We start from the raw sequence: 21,988 nt of genomic DNA, 5'->3' as shown, positions 1-21,988 counted from the left end.
ACCTTTTCCATCAGAGATTTTTAATTTTTAAAATTTATTTATTTTGAGACAGGATCTCACTCTGTCACACAGGCTGGAGTGCCAATTATATGCACATATAAGACTAGGACACCTAACCACAGAATTTGTAGGAAAGAATCCAAACTCAATAATTATGTGTAAGTAATTCTAATAATCACAGAATGTCAGGGATAAGCAGAGCAGAGAGTACATCTAGTCTAAATTATTTCTTTTTTAATTAAGAAATAAGAGCAGGAAAAAGACTGAGAGCTTGCCAAGGCCACACAAACCATGTGAGAAGGAACTGGCATAAGAGTCCATCCTGTGCCCTAGAACCAGACCCAATTTCCTCATGGTTCAACATATAGAACTTGTGAATTTCAGTCAAACTGCCCCTAACCAGTTTCAGAATGACAGATAACTCAAAGATCTGCACACATAAAATTCTGTAATCTTGCAATGCATAAGGATTTAAAGGACTTTACTTCAGAAGATACACAAATCTAAAGGTATTAGGTCAATCAGATGGAAGTTTTTATCCTATATAGCAGCTCTCAATGATGAACTGTACATTTTGATATCAAAGAGACAGTTTATATTTCACCTATATCAATGGAGACCTGATCTCTGTTTACTGATGAATAGATTACTGAACCCGAATGAGTCTGGATGATTATATAAGAGTGAAACTAATTCACAGAAGAAATGCACAGCACCAATAGACATAATAAAATCTGCCAAGATTTACTAATAATGAAATAAGTCTAAATAACAATAACAAAGAGGCAATTTAACTGTCAGTTAACTTATTCAACAAATATTTATTGAATGTTTATTGTGCTGAGGACTTTGTCTTGTTTCTAGGGATGTATAGCAAAAACATTGTCTTTGCAGTCATGGACTTCACAGTCTAATGGTGGAGATCTATGTTAAACAATAGATCATAGAAATAAACCTAAAATTGAATTCTTATTTCTTATTGATGAAAGGACCAGGGGCTATAAGCCCATACATCAGGACATGTGGCAAATATGTCCTGATATAGTTTTGGGAAATTCAGAGGAATTTCACTGGGAAAAATAATTTTAAATGTAAAATGCAAATTAATTTATTGAGTGGTTTTGTGTGTGTGTTTGTGTGTGTGCGAGCATGTGTGCAAGCAAGTGTTGAGGAATTATGATAGAAGAGAAAGTCTTAAATTTCAAGCTGGAACTTAAGATATCTTGAAAAATTGGAAAATGGAGGTATTCTTAATAGAAATTAAACCATGCAAAAGAACAGATATTAATGAAAAAATGAATTTGATTACGAACAAATTGAGTTTGAAGGTGTTATGTGATACACGGACTCATAGAAATTAGAGAATAGAGTTTTGGTGAGGGACTTTGACGAGGGAGTCTTTGAGCTACATGTGTATCAGTGTATTCTTGGCCCAGGAAACAGAATGGGATTCTTGCTACTTCTGATCTTAAAGTCCCTTACAGCTGGCATATTTATGGCTTTCTTTGAAGCTGGTGGTTCAAAACCCTGACTAAAATCAGAATCACCATGCAACTTAAAAATAAATCAGTGTAAAAGCCATACTTCTTAAATATTCTGTGTTATTTTGGGGGTGTGAGTATTTTTTAAAGCTTCTCAATTGATTCTAATGTACAGCCAGGGTTGAGAGCCATAGCCTTCAGATATTTCACAGCTAACATTAGGGTAATTTATCTGCTACAGAATCTTAATATCATTTAAATTGGAAATTTCTTAGAGCAGCAGTTTAGAATATAATAGAATAATAAAATAAGTGCCCTGGGAAATCATCTAACTCAACCCCGACATTTTATAGATTAGGAGACTGAAGGCTTATCTTGTCTAAATGACTTATCTGGAGTGAAAAAGTAGCCTTGTTTCTTTTCAGTTAAACCTATTTTAATCATAGTCCACATACAAAGTTCTATATTGAACAATTAACATTCATTCTCAAAAAGCATTTCCATGTTCATTATGAGTCAGACACTGTGCTGTGTCAATTAAGTTACTGTCTAATTCTCTAAGGTAATTGTTATCATTACCATTTTAGAGAGCCAAGGACATTAAGCAAATTTCCTATATCGTGGAGCCAATAGGTGGCAGAGTCTGGATTCAAACCCAGTTCCACCAGAGTAGAAAGTCATGATCTTTCTATGACTGCTTTCATGGTCTCATCTGGTATCTCCTCATATGCCTAAAATTATCATTGGAAAATTAGTCGTTTCCTTCAGTCTTTCATTAAAGTCTTATTTGCACTTTTTTGATCATTTTAATTACCTAGGCCTCCAATATTTTTTGGAATTGTGTAATCATGACAAATAAGCTCAGGAGTTTCACATGAAAAATAGGTCTAAAATAGTTTGTATTACATTATAAATGCAATAAAATGGTGATCCTTGTTCTAGAAAATTTCAGGATGTTCACTTAAAGAATCTTTTGAGTCATTTTTTAAATTGTGGTCCCAACCTTTAGTAAGTGTTAAACAGGTTTTTTCAAAATTTAATGAGGATGAGTTTTCATATTAGAGTCATTTTAATTCAGAGTATTATGAAGGATTCAACAATTTTAGTATAAAATAGCAGAACTTGTTACATATGTATGGTCTATTACTAGCTCGGGCTAAATTTTGCGCATCTATGTCGTCTAAAATGCAATTGGGATTACATCCAACTTTTTGTTTAAGTAGCATAAGTGAAAAAAAAATAGTCTAAAATGAACCATAGTTTGAGATTCCTTTCTCTTCTTAGCCACTTTCTGGCTTCACAAGAACAACTGTAACTTTTGGGTATTAGGTGAGATTTGGAAATTTCCATAAAGCAAAACATGAATAGAATACTGACCACCTTTCACCTGATCTCATCTATTAACTGCAAAGGTGAGAGCCAGGCTTATTTTTCTGAATGTCATGATTTCAAAATGTAGTAAATGATCCAACTGAAAACTAATTTTTGATATCTACATTATCCTTATAGTTAACATCTAGACTAACCACCATTTTCCACTAACATATTTATTTAAGTCCCTGGAAAACTTTAACCATTATTATTGACTTGTTTTTATTCATTTTTAGATGTTTCTTTTTATTTGTTATTCACTCGTTAGAATATTCACTTTATGTAAGGAGAGATTACTGTTCTTGGAGATGTGAAGACTTCAAAGAGTTTACAGATTTGCTTGGGAAAATTAGAGTAACACAAATGAAGCAGAAACTCCTAGATGAATGTGCTAGTTTAGTTATAGAATTTGTTTCTTTCTAGACCAATGGTTCTCAGTGATTCCTGAACGACTAGCATCAGCACATCTGGGAACTTGTTAAAAATGCAAATTTGGCCTGGTACATGTGGCTCACACTTGTAATTCTAGCACTTTGGGAGGGCTAGGAGAGAGGACTGCTTAAGCCCAAGGGTTCAAGAGCAGCCTGGACAACAAAGTGAAACCTCATCTTTACAAAAAACCAAAAAATTTGTCATGTGCTGCAGTGCATGCCTATAGTCCTAGCTACTCAGGAGGCTGAGATGGGAGGAGCACTTGAACCTAGGAGGTCAGGGCAGCAGTGAGCTATATGACCTGATTGTGTGACAGCACTCCAGCCTATGTAACGGAGTGAGACCCTGTCTCAAAAAAATATGTAAATTTGGGGTTCTATCCTAGACCTACTGAATCAGAGACTCGGGGAGTGGAGCCCATGCAACAGGATCTTCAGGTGATTCTTGTTTGAACACCTGAACAATGAAATTTGAGAATCACAAACATTCATTTATTTATATCATTTAATTATTCTGAACTCATCTTTATTGCTCTAATAATTCTGAATTTGGTAGAGATGGTGTATGTTTTTAGGCATCTTAGAATATATGTCTTATATACATATGTATTTAAATATTTTTCTCCTACTTCATCTACTTCTTATCCTATCAACTATGTTTCCGAGATCTAGAAAAAATTTCAAACTCAGGTAATTGATTACTAGTTAATTTAACTATATTACTCTTTCTTATTAAAACTTCTTAGGTAATGATGAAAAGAAATTTCTACTGGAGACAATAGTAAACAAAAACAAACAAAAAAAACTAAGCTTTTCAAGCTAGATCTCCTGATCTATTTGAGTCTCTCAGCAGTTATGTATCTGTAACTGTTCATTTTAATAAACATATATTTAACAATAAAAATTATATTAAGTACAGAATGCAGCTTTCATTCCCATAGTATCATAAGGGACTGAGAACCCTTATGATAATTTTAAAAACTGAAGATTTCGGATGAGCTATGTGTCAGTACTGTCACTCAAAGGAAAGGCTTTTTTTTTTTCTGTTTTGCACTGTATGCTCATCAGCTAGCACAGTGTCTAGAATATAGTACCTAGGTACCTAGTAAATAGTTTTGAACACATAATGAAGATTGAGTAGGCATTTGAAAGTAGCTTGAGCAGGATATAAATAATGAGCCACTAGCAAAAGAGTTTAGATAGTATTCTGACAGTTTTATCAGTGAAATGATCCAAGTGATATTGTAGGCATGCAGATCTAGCAGGAAGAAAGATTACAGTAGGTAACTAAGGGAGACCAAGAAATCATTGAGGGAACTGTGAGAGTTGACCAAGCCTTTTTAGGAACAGGTCTAGGGCCAAAAAGGTCATGCATTTCTGTTCTATTTCCTAGATCACTAAGCTATTATGATGATCATAATTAAAAAGCACATCTGTCTTCATGAAGATGATGTCTGCTTTTTCCTCATTTTCTACATTCAATTGTTTTTCAGCTAAGCTCTGCTATATGTGGATGATCACATGCCTTTGAACTACACTTGTTATGTGTCCTTACTACTGACCTGAGTAGAGGGATGAATTGGAGGATAGTGAGAATTATCACTGATTATCCAAGAAGTGAGAATTGAAGCAGAGAGTTACATTAAAATCTTTTACCATATATGAAGATAAGATATAAGTTTACATAAATATTCAAACCTATGGATTGGCATAAAAATCGTATCTTGGAATCAGTAGTAACATTTAGTCTGATTTGAAAATTTACAGTGTTTTGTTTATATTCTAAGTGAGGAAAATGTGAAACCTAGATCAGCAGATAGAACTTTTTGGAGGAGCATCTCACACACACAGCGACACACACGAGTTCTTTCTTTCCTGTTCTGCAGAGGATTTTTACTTAGAATCTTATTACTACATACAAATTAGATGACTCCAGAAGTTGTCTGATTTTGGAGGAAGGCAGTGAAGCAAGTCTGAGTCTCTCCCTCTACTGACCTCAAGTTCATCTCCAGGACCTCCTGAACCACTTTCTTTATACACCAGCCTCCCAGGAAGCTGTGGAAGCCTGTATTTTCTTATTAAGGACAGGTATAGACTGTCATATCTTCTCTATACTAATGAAACAAAATCTGAAATATGAAAAGTGTGTCATAATTATCTTCTCATACATATTTTCTAATAACTTTTTTTTCATATTTGTTCCTAGGGACCACAAGTTGATCAAAGCACCCTCTAAAAATATCTCTAATGCACTGAACCTGTGGGCCAGTTGCCAGAATCTCCTTAGAATCTACTTCAGGAAGGATTTAGTTTTCATGTAACTCCACTATGTAGGTGATACTTTGACACTTGAGATAAGATCTACACAGAGTACAGAAATATAAAAAAAAAAGAACTTATATTAATTGAATCATGTGGATTTCATTACTGTAGGGAGAGAACTCAGATAGCAGTAGTTATACAAGAACCAGGAAACTTAACTCTCAAACATAATCATAACATTATCCAGTAGGTATTCAATATTCTGTATCAGACAGTCAGCTAATCAGTTTATATAATTATCTTAAACTTACAGCTTCATACATTAGGTTCTATGATTATTCCCAATCTACAAATGAGGAAATTTGTACATAGAGAAGCAAATAAATTTCTTTAAGTTACACAACTAAACTAATGGTACAGAGAGTTAGGGCCAGCAGAAATTTCTTTAAGTTATACAGCTAAACTAGTGGTACAGAGTCAGGGCTGGCCCTGGATCACTGTAGTTTTTGGTCTTCTGAAATTCCAAATTTTGGTGTAAGATTACTTTGGAAAAACAAGTAAGAAACATGGATTTGTGATAAAGGCACCAAACGGTATATATTTTTCAGTTTGTTTATAACTCCACTCAGGTTTTGTTTTTGTTGCTTTTCATAAGACTTAAAGATGATATTGCATCAGATACTAACCTCTGGATCAGCTCTAACATGACTAGAAACATGATGAATCAGAGGCCTTTGTCTGCCACCTGGTTGAGGGTAGCCCTCTGCTACTTCCTTTCTCTTACTCTCCTATGCCTGGCCTTTGGATAAGCTTTGAAAGAGGTATCTGGGGCAAAATAATTGGATTATTCTTTACCACATCTCACTGATAAGGTCTCATATTACATTTAGACTGATTGTACCAAACTTGGTATAGATTGTGTACTGAGAGAAGAGTTGAGAAAGTCAAGGTGATCTGGCCAACAACTCTAATTTGGGTTGACTTTTTCTCAACTCGAAAAGGATTAGACCTACAATTTTTAACAATAAGTGTACTTTACTTTCTCTACAGCCTGGCCTTCTGGTCTCACATGATTAGTCCCACTATTGCCAACCATAAGAATAATTTAATTTCTAGGCATATGCCAGGTGCAATATATGTGCCTTTTAATCAATTAGGTAGATGTATGATATACAAGAGTGAATTTTATAGGCTTTAAAGGTTGTATCTTTATCTACTATGACTTTCTATATTAGATTATAGAAGTACCTAGAGGCTAATGCAGTGAATTTGTCTAAAGATTTGTTGCTCAAATGAATTTTTTACAATAATTTTAATGGCTTGGTCTTGATTTACCAAGATACTATACATATTGAGATCCAGTCATTTTTCAAACGGCTGAAATTAGTTGTCATTTTCAACTAAATTCTCTTTTAATCAGCAAATTAGCTACTCTTCTCTTGCATTGTCCTTGGGGGCAAGTAATAGGAGCATCAAAGGAAAGAAAGAAAGTGCAGGATTGTGTAACTGTGTCATGTATTTGTTAATGAGCTGAACGTGTGACATTTCCTAAAGAAAATTAAATATGCAGATGAAAGCAGCATCTGGATTGAGGCCCGTTCATATGTTTAACCTGGGATCCTCTACAGAAATTATTTTTTAAAATGACTGTCTTATAATATTCATGTTTTATGGTTATTATATGTCCAGGTGACATTGCTGAAAACAATTATTGAGAAGTTTGGGTGTCTCCAGCAATCCTGTGCTGAAAACATTAGTATAGGATCACTAATGTCCAACTGAAAGAGGCAAGATACCTGAATATTTGTCAAATACTTTTAAATGTATTTAACACTGCAGCCTGAAAGAGGAAATGAGTCACTCATTTAACATTACCCCAAATTACAGTGGCTCCCAAACCCCTTGTGCCATATTGATTTTGAGGTTCTCTCCTTTCATTTTTATGTCCCTCAGGGATTTTTCTCCACTTGGAGCATCACAAATGTATTTCTAAGGCCTGCCATACTTATGGCTCTACGATTTCCTGGCTCTATGTTGCACCTCTCTGATTTGTCAAAGTGATACTTTATTTGAATGCTTTTAAGAATCATCTCTGCAATTCTAGGGCATGTGAACTTAACCTAGTTTCTAGCAATTTCAACCTCTATTTTAACTTGAAAGAGAGGGAATGGATGATGACCCCCTATTTGGTAGTCTATCCCAATAATGAAATAGAATCTTCCCTTCATTAGTTTCCTCAAAATGATACCAAATATTTATGATCAACACCTGATTATAATACCAGTTATAGAGTACTAAATGTGGGTAGGTAATATGACTTAATCTTGAAATAAATTTATAAGTACATTCTCTCTCTCTCTCTTGCTCTCTCCCCTCCCTTTTAATTTATTATTGACAAAGGATGAAATTAAGTTTCAAAAAAGTTAAACTATCTAAAGATTTAGATCTCAAAAATAGTGTATCTCAGATGCTGGACCACTCTAGCCCATATGGTATCTTTTTATAACTAAGTAAAAAAAATAGTTTCTTTTACTTAAGAAACTTCTATCTTTCAGAAAATTATCAGAATATAAAGTTTATTGTAAAAAGAAAAAAGATACTGAGCTGCCACCTAGAGGAAGGTTTTATTGTAATTTGGGAATCTGTAATGACTGTGATACAGTTTCCCCTTAGATGTACTATCCTTGTGAAGATAAGAGTTTGCACAAACACAGTCCTGTTGCAATGTGAAAACTAGTGCTCTGATTTCCAAGCCCTTCTACTTAACTGTATCATAAACTTAGAAATATCTAAGCAATACCTAGTCACATGATATATGTAAATTTTCTAGGTAGAACTGTTCAAGTTTTGTGGCTCCATCCCTAGTCATTACAATACACAGTTGCCTTCTGTTCCACCATCATTACTCCTGAGGGCACATTTCCATTGTTGCTGTCTAGATCCTGAATATCCTAAGGACAAAAGGGACTTTAGAAGGAGAGGTGACAGATGGAGTTATAGAAAAATGTAAATGTAGCTTCTAAGTCATTTAAAAATATTTAAATGGAATAGCTTTTATTTCAAAACTTACCACACAATCAGAGAAATGAAAAAGAAAATTAAGTTCCATTGTTGCTTAAGCTACTAGATGTATGTAACTGTGAACAACATCTGTAGACAAAGTTTGTGAAAGGTGGTGAATGCAGGCCCAGTCTTCAGGGCATTTGGTGTCTGTTTTAAATTGTCTGCATTTTGGCCAAAGCCATACTTGTCTTCTAATTTAAATATCAATTTAGGTCACACTAGCTCAAACCAAATCCTCCTTTTTTAACTTGAAGAATTTAGATGCACTAATGGTTGCAGGAAACTATTTGGAGAATGTCGTTTCTGAGGCACTATCTTTAGAGACAGCCTCCTGTTGTCATAGCACTCCTGGTTCGACTCCAACCGCCAAAGGATTCAGTCGCTTGCTAGCTATAACCCTTGTCCTCAGAAGGGATTCCTAGCAAGTCAATCTGTTTTCATTTCTCTCCAATCTGACATGCAAAAGTTACTAATAAACTGTTCAAATTGCATTTCTGTCTGATATGATCCATTAATGTGCCTTAATTAATGTGCCTTACCTGCCATCTAATTTTATACCATGTTTTTTCCTGTGATGGGAGCACTAAATATCAGAGTTGGACAGAACTTTAGCGGTTAACTGGTGCGCAGAGCTTTCATTTACAGTTGAAGAAACAAAAACCCACAGCCATTAAATGAATTTCTCAAGAATGAAGTTCTGTTAGGAGAATACAAACAGAAGTAGCATATCTGTCTTGTGACTTAAAGCATAAGGATTTATAAAATTGCATAGTTATTGTTACACTGAGTCAGCTAAAAACTTTTGTTTTCAAAAAGAAGCACAGTGTATTGTTAAATACATATTTGTAGCTCCAAAAATGCTCCATTATCTCAATAAAGTACATCAACATATAAGCAAGGACACTGTGTTTTAACTTGTGGCATGCTATTACCTGATAACCATAGTCTACACTCTGATATTTAATACTGATTATACAAATGTTAATACACACCAGGAATCAAAAATATTCTTCTGACAGCTAGGCACACTATTTCCTTCTTAGTGGTTCTTTGGACAAATAAGTCATTCTGTATTTGTATCAATTTCTATACTGTGGATTGTAAATGTCCTTGGAAAAATTCTGATATACAATTAGGAATAACCCTAAGATAGTTTTGGCAAAATAAATGCACTTCTACTGCATCCAAATTTTTGGCTTGGACTTCAGCCAGGTTAAACATTAATTGGGACTTGTCTACTTCTTTTTTCTTTAAATTTTTATTTTTTTTACTGCATTTTAGGTTTGGGGGTACATGTGAAGAACATGCAAGATGGTTGCATAGGTACACACAAAGCAGTGTGATTTGCTGCCTTCCTCCCCATCACCTATACCTGGCATTTCTCCCCATGTTATCTCTCCCTAACTCCCTACCCCCTGCTGTCCCTCCCCTATTTCCCCCCAGCAGACCCCAGTGTGTGATGCTCCCCTCCCTATGTCCATGTATTCTCATTGTTCAAAACCCACCTATGAGTGAGAACATGTGGTGTTTGATTTTCTGTTCTTGTATCAGTTTGCTGAGAATGATAGTGTCCAGGTTCATCCATGTCCTACAAAAGACATGAACTCATCATTTTTGATGGCTGCATAGTATTCCATGGTATATATGTGCCACATTTTCCCTGTCCAGTCTATCATCGATGGGCATTGGGGTTGGTTTCAGGTCTTTGCTATTGTAAACTGTGCTGCAATGAATATTCATGTGCATGTATCCTTATAGTAGAACGATTTATAATCTTTTGGATATATACCCAGTAATGGGATTGCTGGGTCAAATGGAATTTCTATGTCTAGGTCCTTGAGGAATTGCCACACTGTCTTCCACAATGATTGAACTAATTTACACTCCCACCAATGTGTAAAAGTGTTCCTATTTCTCCACATCCTCTCCAGCATCTGTTTTCTCCAGATTTTTTAATGATCGCCATTCTAACTGGCATGACATGGTATCACAATGTAGTTTTGATTTGCATTTTTCTAATGACCAGTGATGATGAGCATTTTTTCATATGTTTGTTGGCCTCATATATGTCTTCTTTTGAATGGACTTGTTTGTTTTTTTTCTTGTAAATCTGCTTTAGTTCTTTGTAAATTCTGGATATCAGCCCTTTGTCAGATGGGTAAACTGCAAAAATTTTTTCCCATTCTGTTAGTTGCCGATTCACTCTAATGACTATTTGTTTTGCTGTGCAGAAGCTGTGCAGTTTGATTAGGTCCCATTTGTCTATTTTGGCTTTTGTTGCCAATGCTTTTGGTGTTCTGGTCATGAAGTCATTGCCTACTCCTATGTCCTGAATGGTTTTGCGTAGATTCTTTTCTAGGGTTTTTATGATGTTAGGTCTTATGTTTAAGTCTTTAATCCATCTGGAATTAATTTTAGTGTAAGGTGTCAGGAAGGGGTCCAGTTTCTGCTTTCTGCACATGGCTAGCCAGTTTTCCCAACACCATTTATTAAACAGGTTTTTCTCAGGTTTGTCAAAGATTGGATGGTTGTAGGTGTGTTGTGTTGCCACCGAGGCCTCTGTTCTGTTCCATTGGTCTATATCTCTGTTTTGCTACCAGTACCATGCTGTTTTGATTACTGTAGCCTTGTAGTATAGTTTTAAGTCCAGTAGTGTGATGCCTCCTGGTTTGTTCTTTTTGCTTAGAATTGCCTTGGCTATGCAGGCTCTCTTTTGGTTCCATATGAAGTTTGAGGTGTTGTTTTCCAGTTCTGTGAAGAAGGTCATTGGTAGCTTGATGGGGATAGCATTGAATCTGTAAATTACTTTGGGCAGTATGACCATTTTTACGATATTGATTCTTCCTAACCATGAACGTGGAATGTTTCTCCATCTCTTTGTGTCCTCTCTTATTTCTTTGAGTAGTGATTTGTCGTTCTCCTTGAAGAGGTCCTTTACATTCCTTGTTAGTTGTATTCCTCGATATTTTATTCTCTCTGTAGCCATTGTGAATGGCAGTTCGTTCTTGATTTGGCTCTCTTTAAGTCTGTTATTGGTGTATAGGAATGCTTGTGATTTTTGCACATTGATTTTTTTTATCCTGAGACTGCGGAAGTTGCTTATCAGTTTCAGGAGATTTTGGGCTGAGATGATGGGGTCTTGTAGATATACAATCATGTCGTCTGCAAATAGAGACAATTTGACTTCCTCCTTTCCTATTTGAATACACTTTATTTCTTTTTCTAGCCCAATTTCTCTGGCTAGAACTTCCAGTACTATATTGAATAGAAATGGTGAGAGAGGGCACCCTTGTCTAGTGCCAGATTTCAAAGGGAATGCTTTCAGTTTTTGCCCATTCAGTATGATATTGACTGTTAGTTTGTTGTAAATAGCTTTTATTATTTTCAGATATGTTCCGTCAATACCCAGTTTATTGAGGGTTTTTAGCATAAAGGGCTGTTGAATTTTGTCAAAGGCCTTCTCTGCATCAATTGAGATAATATTGTGGTTTTTATCTTTGCTTCTGTTTATGTGGTGAATTATGTTTATAGACTTGCATATGTTGAACCAGCCTTGCATCCCTGGGATGAATCCTACTTGGTCATGGTGGATAAGCTTTTTGATATGCTGTTGCAGTCGGTTTGCCGGTATTTTATTGAAGATTTTTTGCATCTATGTTCATCATGGATATTGGCCTGATGAGTCTTTTCTTGCTGAGTCTCTGCCGGGTTTTGGTATCAGGATGATGCTGGTCTCATAAAATGATTTGGGAAGGATTCCCTCTTTTTGGATTATTTGGAATAATTTCAGAAGCAATGGTACCAGCTCCTCTTTATATGTCTGGTACAATTCAGCTGTGAACCCATATGGACCTGGGCTTTTTTTGGGTGGTAAGCTCTTAATTGCTGTCTCAACTTCAGACCTTGTTCTTGGTCTATTCAGTGTTTCTACTTCTTCCTGGTTTAGGCTTGGGAGGATGCAAGTGTCCAGGAATTTATCCATTTCTTTCAGGTTTACTAGTTTATGTGCATAGAGTTTGTGATAATCTCTGATGATGGTTTGTATTTCTGTGGAATCCATGATGATATCCCCTTTATCGTTTTTTATTACATGTATTTGATTATTCTCTCTTTTCTTTTTAATTAATCTGGATCACGATCTGTCTATTTTGTTGATCTTTTCCAAAAACCACCTCCTGGATTTATTGATTTTCTGAAGGGTTTTTTTGTGTCTTTCTCTCCTTCAGTTCTGCTCTGATCTTAGTTATTTCTTGTCTTCTGCTAGATTTTGAGTTTTTTTTGATCTTGCTCCTCTAGCTCTTTCAATTTTGACAATAGGGTGTCAATTTTAGATCTCTGCTTGCTTCTCATGTGGGCATTTATTGCTATATATTTTCCTCTAGTCACTGCTTTAAATGCATCCCAGAGATTCTGGTATGTTGTGTCTTCATTCTCATTGGTTTCAAAGAACATCTTTATTTCTTCCTTCATTTTATTGTTTATCCAGTTACCATTCAAGAGCCAGTTGTTCAGTTTCCATGAAGCCATGCGGTTCTGAGTTAGTTTCTGAATTCTGAGTTCTAACTTGATTGCACTATGGTCTGAGAGACTGTTAGTTATGATTTCCATTCTTTTTCATTTGCTGAGGAGTGATTTACTTCCAATTATGTGGTCAATTTTAGAGTAGGTGTGATGTGGTGCTGAGAAGAATGTACATTCTGTGGATTTGGGGTAAATAGTTCTGTAAATGTCTATTAGGTTTGCTTGGTCCAGGTCTGAGTTCAAGTCCAGAATATCATTGTTAATTTTCTGTCTCATTGATTTGTCTAATATTGACAATGGGGTGTTAAAGTCTCCCACTATTATTGTGTGGGTATCTAAGTCTCTTTGTAAGTCATTAAGAACTTGCCTTATCTATCTGGGTGCTCCTGTATTGGGTGCATATATATTTAGGATTATTAGCTCTTCTTGTTGTATTGATCCTTTTACCTTTATGTAATGTCCTTCTTTGTCTCTTTTGATCTTTCTTGATTTAAAGTCTATTTTATCAGAGATGAGAATTGCAACTCCTGCTTTTTTTTGCTCTCCATTTGCTTGGTAAATCTTCCTCCATTTCTTTACTTTGAGCCTTTATGGTATCCTTGCATGTGAGATGAGTTTCCTGGACACAGCACACCAATGGGTTTTGGCTTTTTATTCAATTTGCCAGTCTGTGTCTTTTGATTGGTGCATTTAGCCCATTTACATTTAGGTTTAATATTGTTATGTGTGAATTTGATCCTGCGATTTTGATGCTAGCTGGCTGTTTTGCCTGTTTGTTGATGCAGTTTCTTCCTTGTGTTGATGCTCTTTAGCATTTGGTATGTTTTTGGAGTGGCTGGTACTGGTTGTTCCTTTCTGTGTTTAGTGCCTCTTTCAGGAGCTCTTATAAAGCAGGCCTGGTGGTGATGAAATCTCTGAGTACTTGCTTGTTCATAAAGGATTTTATTTTTCCTTCACTTATGAAGCTTAGTTTGGCTGGATATGAAATTCTGGGTTGAAAGTTCTTTTCTTTAAGGATGTTGAATATTGGCCCCCACTTTCTTCTGGCTTCTAGAGTTTCTTGTGAGAGATACATTGTGAGTCTGATGGGCTTCCCTTTGTGGGTAACCCGACCTTTCTCTCTGGCTGCCCTTAGCATTTTCTCCTTCATTTCAACCCTGGTGAATCTGATAATTATGTGCCTTGGGGTTACTCTTTTTGAGAAATATCTTTGTGGTGTTCTCTGTATTTCCTGGACTTGAATGTTGGCCTGCCTTGCTAGGTTGGGGAAGTTTTCCTGGATAATATCCTGAAGAGTGTTTTCCAGCTTGTATTTATTCTCTCTGTCACATTCAGGTACACCTATCAAATGTAGATTAGGTCTTGTCACATAATCCTGTATTTCTTGGAGACTTTGTTTATTCCTTTTTATCCTATTCTCTCTAATCTTACTTTCTCATTTTATTTCATTGAGTTGATCTTTGACCTCTGATATCCTTCCTTCTGCTTGGTCAATTCGGCTGTTGAAATTTCTGTATGCTTCATGAATTTCTTGTGTTGTGTTTTTCAGCTCCATTAATTCACTTCTATTCCTCTCTAAGTTGTTTATTCTCATTAGCATTTCATCAAATCTTTTTTCAAGGTTCTTAGCCTTGCTGATGAGGAGTTGTGATCCCTTGTAGGAGAAGAGGTAATCTGGTTTCGGGTATTTTCATCATTTTTGCACTGGTTTCTTTCCATCTTTGTGGATTTATCCACCTGTCATCTTTGTAGTTGTTGACTTTCAGATTGGTTCTCTGAGTGGACATCCCATTTGTTGATGATTAAGTTATTTCTTTCTGTTTTTTAGCTTTCCTTCTAACGGTCTGGCCCCTCTGCTACAGGACTGCTGAGGTTCACTCCAGGCCCTTGGTAATGGCGGACGCCCCTTCCCCACAGAGCTGGACCATCCCGGGTTCAGCTGTGCTTGCTGTGAAACTCTCAATCGAGAGCATTTCAGACTGCTGTTTTCTTGTTGGGGGTGGGACCAGCCAAACCTGATCACCTGGCTCCCTGCCTGGGACCTCTAATGTACCATATGTAATGTAGTTTGCCACTGGGAAAGCATAAATTTCTATTATGGTTTTAAAATAATTTTCTTATAGTCTCATAAAATGTGTTATTTACAATATTCCTTCATTTATTCACTTAATAAACATTTAAAATCTAATATGTACCCCATGGTGTGGCAATATGAAATCAGAGATCTATAAACTGAGGAACTGAAGAGGCACACAGATTCTAGAGCTGTATTTGGTCTATAAAGGCATTTCCAAGCTCTTATGTGCATCATAAATTCTTAGTTATATTCCCTTATGGGATTATGTATTGTCACATTACAGGTACATCATTTGCAAAAGGTAAGTTCTTCTCTGAATATCAGAACTGGAAATTAAAGGAAAACAGCTGTATACACATTGTGCCAATCATCAGAGCATTTTTGGGAAAAGACAATTTTTCCTATGGGTTTGCTCATCAAACCTTTCTGAGTATGTTTGACAGTGACATCAGGCATTTTTCATTTCTACTGAATTGAGACAGAATACTGATGGACAACATTTCAATTGCTCACCCCACAGAAGAAAGACATTTATAGAAGCTAAAAGACTTCAAAAATTCACACATGACTCGTGTGGTTTCTCTCAGTTCTGTTAACCATATATTAGAATTTTAAATAGGCAAATATTTCTGTTTATAGAAAAATGTCAAGTTGAATACAGCTTACTTAATTTACTGACTCTCTAAACAGGTTCTCAGCTGAAAACAGTAGATAAACCATTACTTATGTTAGTTCAAACACTAGGGGGATTTGTGAAATGGAAAGAGAAAGTTGTCATTTTAAATTATGTTTTACAAACTTCACAGGAACAAAATATAGTTCTGTCTCTTAAATATATATATATAGCTTTTTTCTCAGCTATTACAAAAATGAAAATTACATGAAGCAAATATGATACAAAAACTATGTGTTTAACAGTGAGTTCTTCTGTTTTCAAAAAACAAAGCATTCCATGCCTGGTTATACATTCAAGAAAAATGAACGCATATATCCACACTAAAATTTGTACAGAAATGTTTACATATGCACTATTTACAAAAGCCAAAAAGTAGAAATAACAAAAATATTTATCAACACATAAATGTAAAAATAAAATATTTTGTCTATAAAATGGAATATTTCTGAGAATAAAAAGAAGTGAAATCGTGATACATGTTACAAGATAAATGTATCTTGAAAATATTATCTTAAGTGAAAGAAACTAGTCACAAAAGAGACCACATATTATATGATTTCGTTAATGTGAAATATCCAGAATAGGCCATTAGATATAGAGAAAAAGCAGGTTTATGATTGCCTACTGCTGGGACGGGATTGGGGGAAATGATGGGTGACTGTTAAAAAGTGTGGGGTTTCTTTCTAAGGAACGAAAATGTTCTAAAATTTCTAAACTCTGTAAATATAACAAAAACATTGGATTGCACATCTTAAATGGATGAATGGTATGGTACAAAAATGTCATCTTCACGAAGTTATTACTAAACAATGCTTATAAAATAGACTGGAAGAGAATTCACACACAGACAAATAAAAAGAAATAAAAGAATTACAATGTTATAAGAAACAATTGAGGCCTGGGCACAGTGGCTTATGCCTGTAATCCCAGCACTTTAGGAGGCCACGGTGGGCAGATCACCTGAGGTCAGGAGTTCAAGACCAGTCTAGCCAACATGGTGAAACCTCCTCTCTACTAAAAACACAAAAATTAACCAGGCCTGGGGGCAGGTGCCTGTAATCCCAGCTACTGGGGAGGCTGAGGCAGGAGATTCGCTTGAACGCAGGAAGCGAGATTGCGCCATTGCACTCCAGCCAAGGTGACAAAGCAAACCTCCATAGTAAAAACAACAAAAAGAAACAATTGAATTTATCAGTATTGGTTAGTGATGCTTATTAATTTATAAGGAAGCACAACATAATTAAGATTTTTTTATCATTGTTATTTTTGTGATGTTCAATGGGCTTTGAAGTATTAGATTCTTAGAAGTCATAGAGACTCTAAATAAGTTACTCTTTAAATTTTAGTTACTCAAAAATAAACAGTAGATTTAATGTATTTGTTGGTGTTAAATAGTATTTGTAACACCTAAAAAACATACATTGTTTTCTGTTCCAAAAACATACAGACTATTTATAAAATAATATTTTAAGGAATTAAAAATAGTAAATATTAAAAGACGTTAAATGTAAGTATGGAAAAATATGGCTCAAGCATCTCTACACTTAGTTTTATCTATTAAAATATTAGGTACAGGCTAGGCACTGTGGCTCAGGTCTGTAAACCCAGTACTTTGGGAGGCCAAAACAAAAGATTTATTGAGGCCAGGAGTTCAAGACCAACCTGGGCAACATAGCAAGACCCCATCTCTACAATTTATTTTTTATTTATTTTTATTAGCTGGGCATGGTGGGGCACTCCTCTAGTTTTGGGAGGCTGAGGTAGGAGGATCACTTGAGCTCAGGAGTTCAAGGCTGCAGTGAGCTATGGTTACCCCCACTGCACTCCAGACTACAAGAGAAACATAAATAAGTAAAATAAAATATTGTGACAAAGAATTTAAATAATGTTAGAAAAAACTATACAATGTATATTTCAGATAATTTCTTATCGGATCAGAAAATAGTCTATATTCTGATTGAAAGAAAAATACATTCAAGTCAAGTTGCATTCCATATACATTCAATACCACATTTTTTATGCTGAAGAAAACTTCCATTTAAATTTAATTTTCATTATTGAGCCTGAAATGTTTTGCAAGGAGTTGAAGATCAAAAAATCTGGTATGGAAGTAAGGTTTTTATTTTGGTTTTTGTATGGCAGTTCCGCATTTTACATCTTGTTCAAATTAGGCTTTCTCAGTATCTGGCACAGCCCTCTCTGAAATATAAAAATTGCTTTGTAAAGTTATAGGAGGCAAAAAATATGTACAACAAGGCTCATTTAGTTTGCTTTCAAACTTTAAAATCCAACTGGAAGTTATTTTTTCTTGACTTGAGACTAATGCCCTCAGCTTGAAATGCATTGCCTTATCACATTTTATTTTATTAATATGTTATAATATGAATGCTATATCAGCATAGTAAATTTTTATTTTCAAAAAAAGTATTGCAACCATTCTTTGATAAAGTATTTATGATATAATAACCCTTTTTGATAATTTAAGGAAGATGAATTGAAGATTTTAGAAATATATGTATGTAAGTATATTTCCCTAAGTTTATGTATATTTGTTGACACTGTTTGCTGTTTAAAACTTACACATGCATGTATATACATGGATACAAACAAAACTACGAGTCATTAGGAATCAAATTATATCTCATTATCAGCTAAGTATTTAGCATCATTGTAACATGTATTTCCTCCCCTCAAAATGCTTACATTTAGTATATTATTCTGAATTTCCCTATTAGTATCTTATAATTTCTATCATAGTATACATACTTGGATTTAGATGACAAATTTAATATTTACTGAAAAAAATTAATAAAAATATTAAAAGTTTTTGATTTTTAAAAGTTTACTTTTTAGAATTATGTTTTACTAAACACAATTTTTCTTTGTTCAGAAGATTTTTATAGAATTGTAAAGATATGTTTGTAAAACACAAGTTATGAGAACATTTTATTCTCAGTGATTTAAAAAGTTTCAGTAAGTCATGTTGGACTTTTAAAAGTTGCAGTTAATAAGGACTATATCTTGAATTTTGTACAAGACAGCACTCTGGAAGGTGGGTGAATAAAAGATGTTGAAAACACATTGCTTGCCTTTAAGCAGCTTACAGTCTTAATAGGCAGAGAAAAAAAAAACCGTAAGCAACGGTAGGGAACCCTCTCTTTTCTTAGAAATCAAAGGGTTTTCTTTCCTCAGGTACTTGAATGATGATGAAAGCAACTCTCTGGATAGCGTAAGTATGTGACCCAGCGCTTGCTTGATTTCTTAATTGGAACAAATAGATTAATTCATGGTTAGACAATTAGAGATTGCATTAGACTTTTTACAAGAGCTGTTATTTTGAACAATGCATTTTTTTCCTGGAGTGTTTAATTTGGTATGTTTAAGGTACGGGGCTGACACCAGTCAGCTTGTGGAGTGAAAACCTTTTGGTTGGAGGAATAAAAGGTTTGAGAATGTGAACCTTTATGTTTCCTCTTAAATCCCTAGTTCTCAGCTGCTGAAGATTTTGTCCCAGGGAATACTTGGCAGTGGCTGGAGATATTTTTGATTGAGACACTGGAGGGCGCTACTGATTTTTGATGACTAGAGGCCAGAGATGCTGCTAGGCATTCTAGAATGCACGGGATAGCAAATAATGCCAGTGTTGTTGAGACTGAAAATCCCAGCCCTAGAATAGCAAATATATTTAGCCAACCCTCTTTACCCCTTCTCTTTTTTCCCTTTTTGTAAAGGCCAGTTTAAATTTGTTTCTATCTATCACTTAGAGTTGAAAAGGTAGCATAAAACAGACCATAGGTGTTAAGAGAGTTGTTCACCACTGTGATTAAATAGGGATTCTGGGATGAGAGGATACAGTACTGGGAAGGGGGATTTAAAAGGTCAGGAATGAGACAATGGGAGTAACAGCTGAGGTGTTTCACACAAATGGAGCTCAGCAAACTGCCTGTACTAGAGAAATACAAACTTATGGTGAAAGAAGAAAGATCAGTCTATCTGCATTAGGTGGGAAGGAAGAGTGGGAGAAGGAGCAAAAGTTGCTTGATAATGATTGTTAGCCTTGAATGCCAAACTAAGGAGCACTTTAGAGTTTTTGAGTTAGAAGGAAATGTATTTTCTGAAACCTTATTTTTAAATTCCTAAGAAAACTATTAGTATAATACATAGTTACAAATCTAGAACATTTTAAAATAACAAAGAAGAAAATGATACCACTCACTTATAATTACCATTATTATTATTATTTATAGCAACAGAGTCTTACTTTGCTGTGGAGGCTGGTGTGCAGTGGCATGATGGTATCTCACTACAGCCTCCAACTCTTGGGTTTAAGTAATTCTCCAGCCTCAGTCTCTTGAGTAGCTAGGACTGGACAAGCGCACTATCACACCCAGCTAATTATTTTTTAAAAAATGATAGAGACAGGCATTTGCTATGTTGCTCAGGTTCTTCTTAAACTCCTAGCCTTCAACTATTCTGCCACAGCATCCCAAAGTACTGAGATTATAGGGATGAGTTACTGAACCTGGCCGCTAATTACTGTTATTTTAGCATATTTTTGACAACATTTTCTCTACAAGTATATATTTTGAATAAAAAAGACATATATGTGTGATTTTTATTTCACTTTTACTGTATTTGTCTAATAATAAGCATAGAAACTATTCCAAATTTTTAATGGCTGGATAGTTTATTAAATGTATATGGCATTTTCTTATTGTTGATCTTCCTGTTTTTGTCATTTTTTTAAAAAAAATAAGACCTTAGTGAACAATTTTGTGCATAATATTTATATTTACTATTATGAAGAGAGTCTGATTAAATATATAAGCATGTAGGCCTCTTGGTAAGTAGTGTTAAAATGTTTTAAGAAACATTGTACCAACTTATATTTCTTTTACCAGTCCAAAAATACACTCTGGTTATTCTTAAAATGTAAGGTAATTCTTAACCAAGAAATGCCTTGGGCAAGAATATTCTTTCTTTCTTATATCTTGATAGTAGGTGCCAATCATTTGCTATTTGTGACTGAAAAACTTAACATTAAAAACCAATATGAATTCTTCTTTTTATTCATGAACCACAACTCTAATAAAGCATTAATATACATTTTTTTCATTCCTTAAACCGTAGTTGCTTCCTTTATAAATTTGTTCTTCACACCAAGTGTTAAAATGTTGCTGTAACTGAGAAACTATGTGCCTATCATTTGTGTGTTTATTTTTTATTTACATTCAACCTACTTCCAAAAGGGTTGATAATAGACTTCTTTTTTGTTTTTTTTTAAAGGGAGTATCACTTGGTCACAGGGGCTGGAGTGCAGTGGAACAATCTCGGCTTACTACAAAGTCAGCCTCTCAGGTTCAAGCAATTCTCCTGCCTCAGCTTCTGGAACAGCTATTACAGGCGCCTGCCACCATACCCAGCTAATTTTTGTGTTTTTAGTAGAGATGCGTTTTCACCATGTTGGCCAGACAGGTCTTAAACTCCTGACCTTAGCCCACCTCGGCTGCCCAAAGTGCTGGGATTACAGGCAGGTGTGAGACACCGCACCCGGCCCCCTGACTACTTTTAAAGGCAGGAATTACTCCCGAGTTTCTTCATGAAGTCTTCTGACAATAGTTTGACAGCTTCCAGAATGTTCTTGATGGCCCTTATACGCTAAATTTTTTAAACCAGGTATGTTGCAACAGTAACTTATCTAGGTTAGAGATTTTTTTTTCCTAAAATTAGCCTGCACTGCAGAGCTATTCTCACTCTTTCTGAAACTATAGTTTCCTCTCAAACTCAGTTCAAATTGTAGTCTTTGCTAAGTATTCTCTTTCCACTCTCTCCTATCGCTTCGCATAACCCATCCCACCCACATATACTTGATTTTATCAGTTCTCTTTCACAGTAAAAATACTACCCTCAGTTAATAACATTAAGTGAATTTCTTTAAAGATATATTCTCGTAAATTATAAGTGACATATTTGGATAAAAATTATCCTCATTCAGTATCCAGTGACATCAAGGTCTTTTAGAGTTATCGTGTTCCTTACCATTCTCTTACTGCTTTTTCTTCACTCTTACCTTTTAGAACTACGTTTGCATCTGGCATATCTTATG

General features: G+C 35.1%; 1 protein-coding gene across 36 annotated transcripts in view; it reads left to right on the top strand.

Annotated features, from left to right (window-relative positions):
* PTPRD (protein tyrosine phosphatase receptor type D) overlaps positions 1-21,988 on the top strand; it is a 2,336,513-nt gene that overhangs the window by 341,194 nt on the left and 1,973,331 nt on the right. The window lies entirely within an intron of this gene.

The sequence above is a fragment of the Callithrix jacchus genome, chromosome 1 (assembly GCF_049354715.1).
Source record: "Callithrix jacchus isolate 240 chromosome 1, calJac240_pri, whole genome shotgun sequence".
Taxonomy (NCBI): domain Eukaryota; kingdom Metazoa; phylum Chordata; class Mammalia; order Primates; family Cebidae; genus Callithrix; species Callithrix jacchus.
This window is presented reverse-complemented; position numbering and strand designations above follow the sequence as displayed.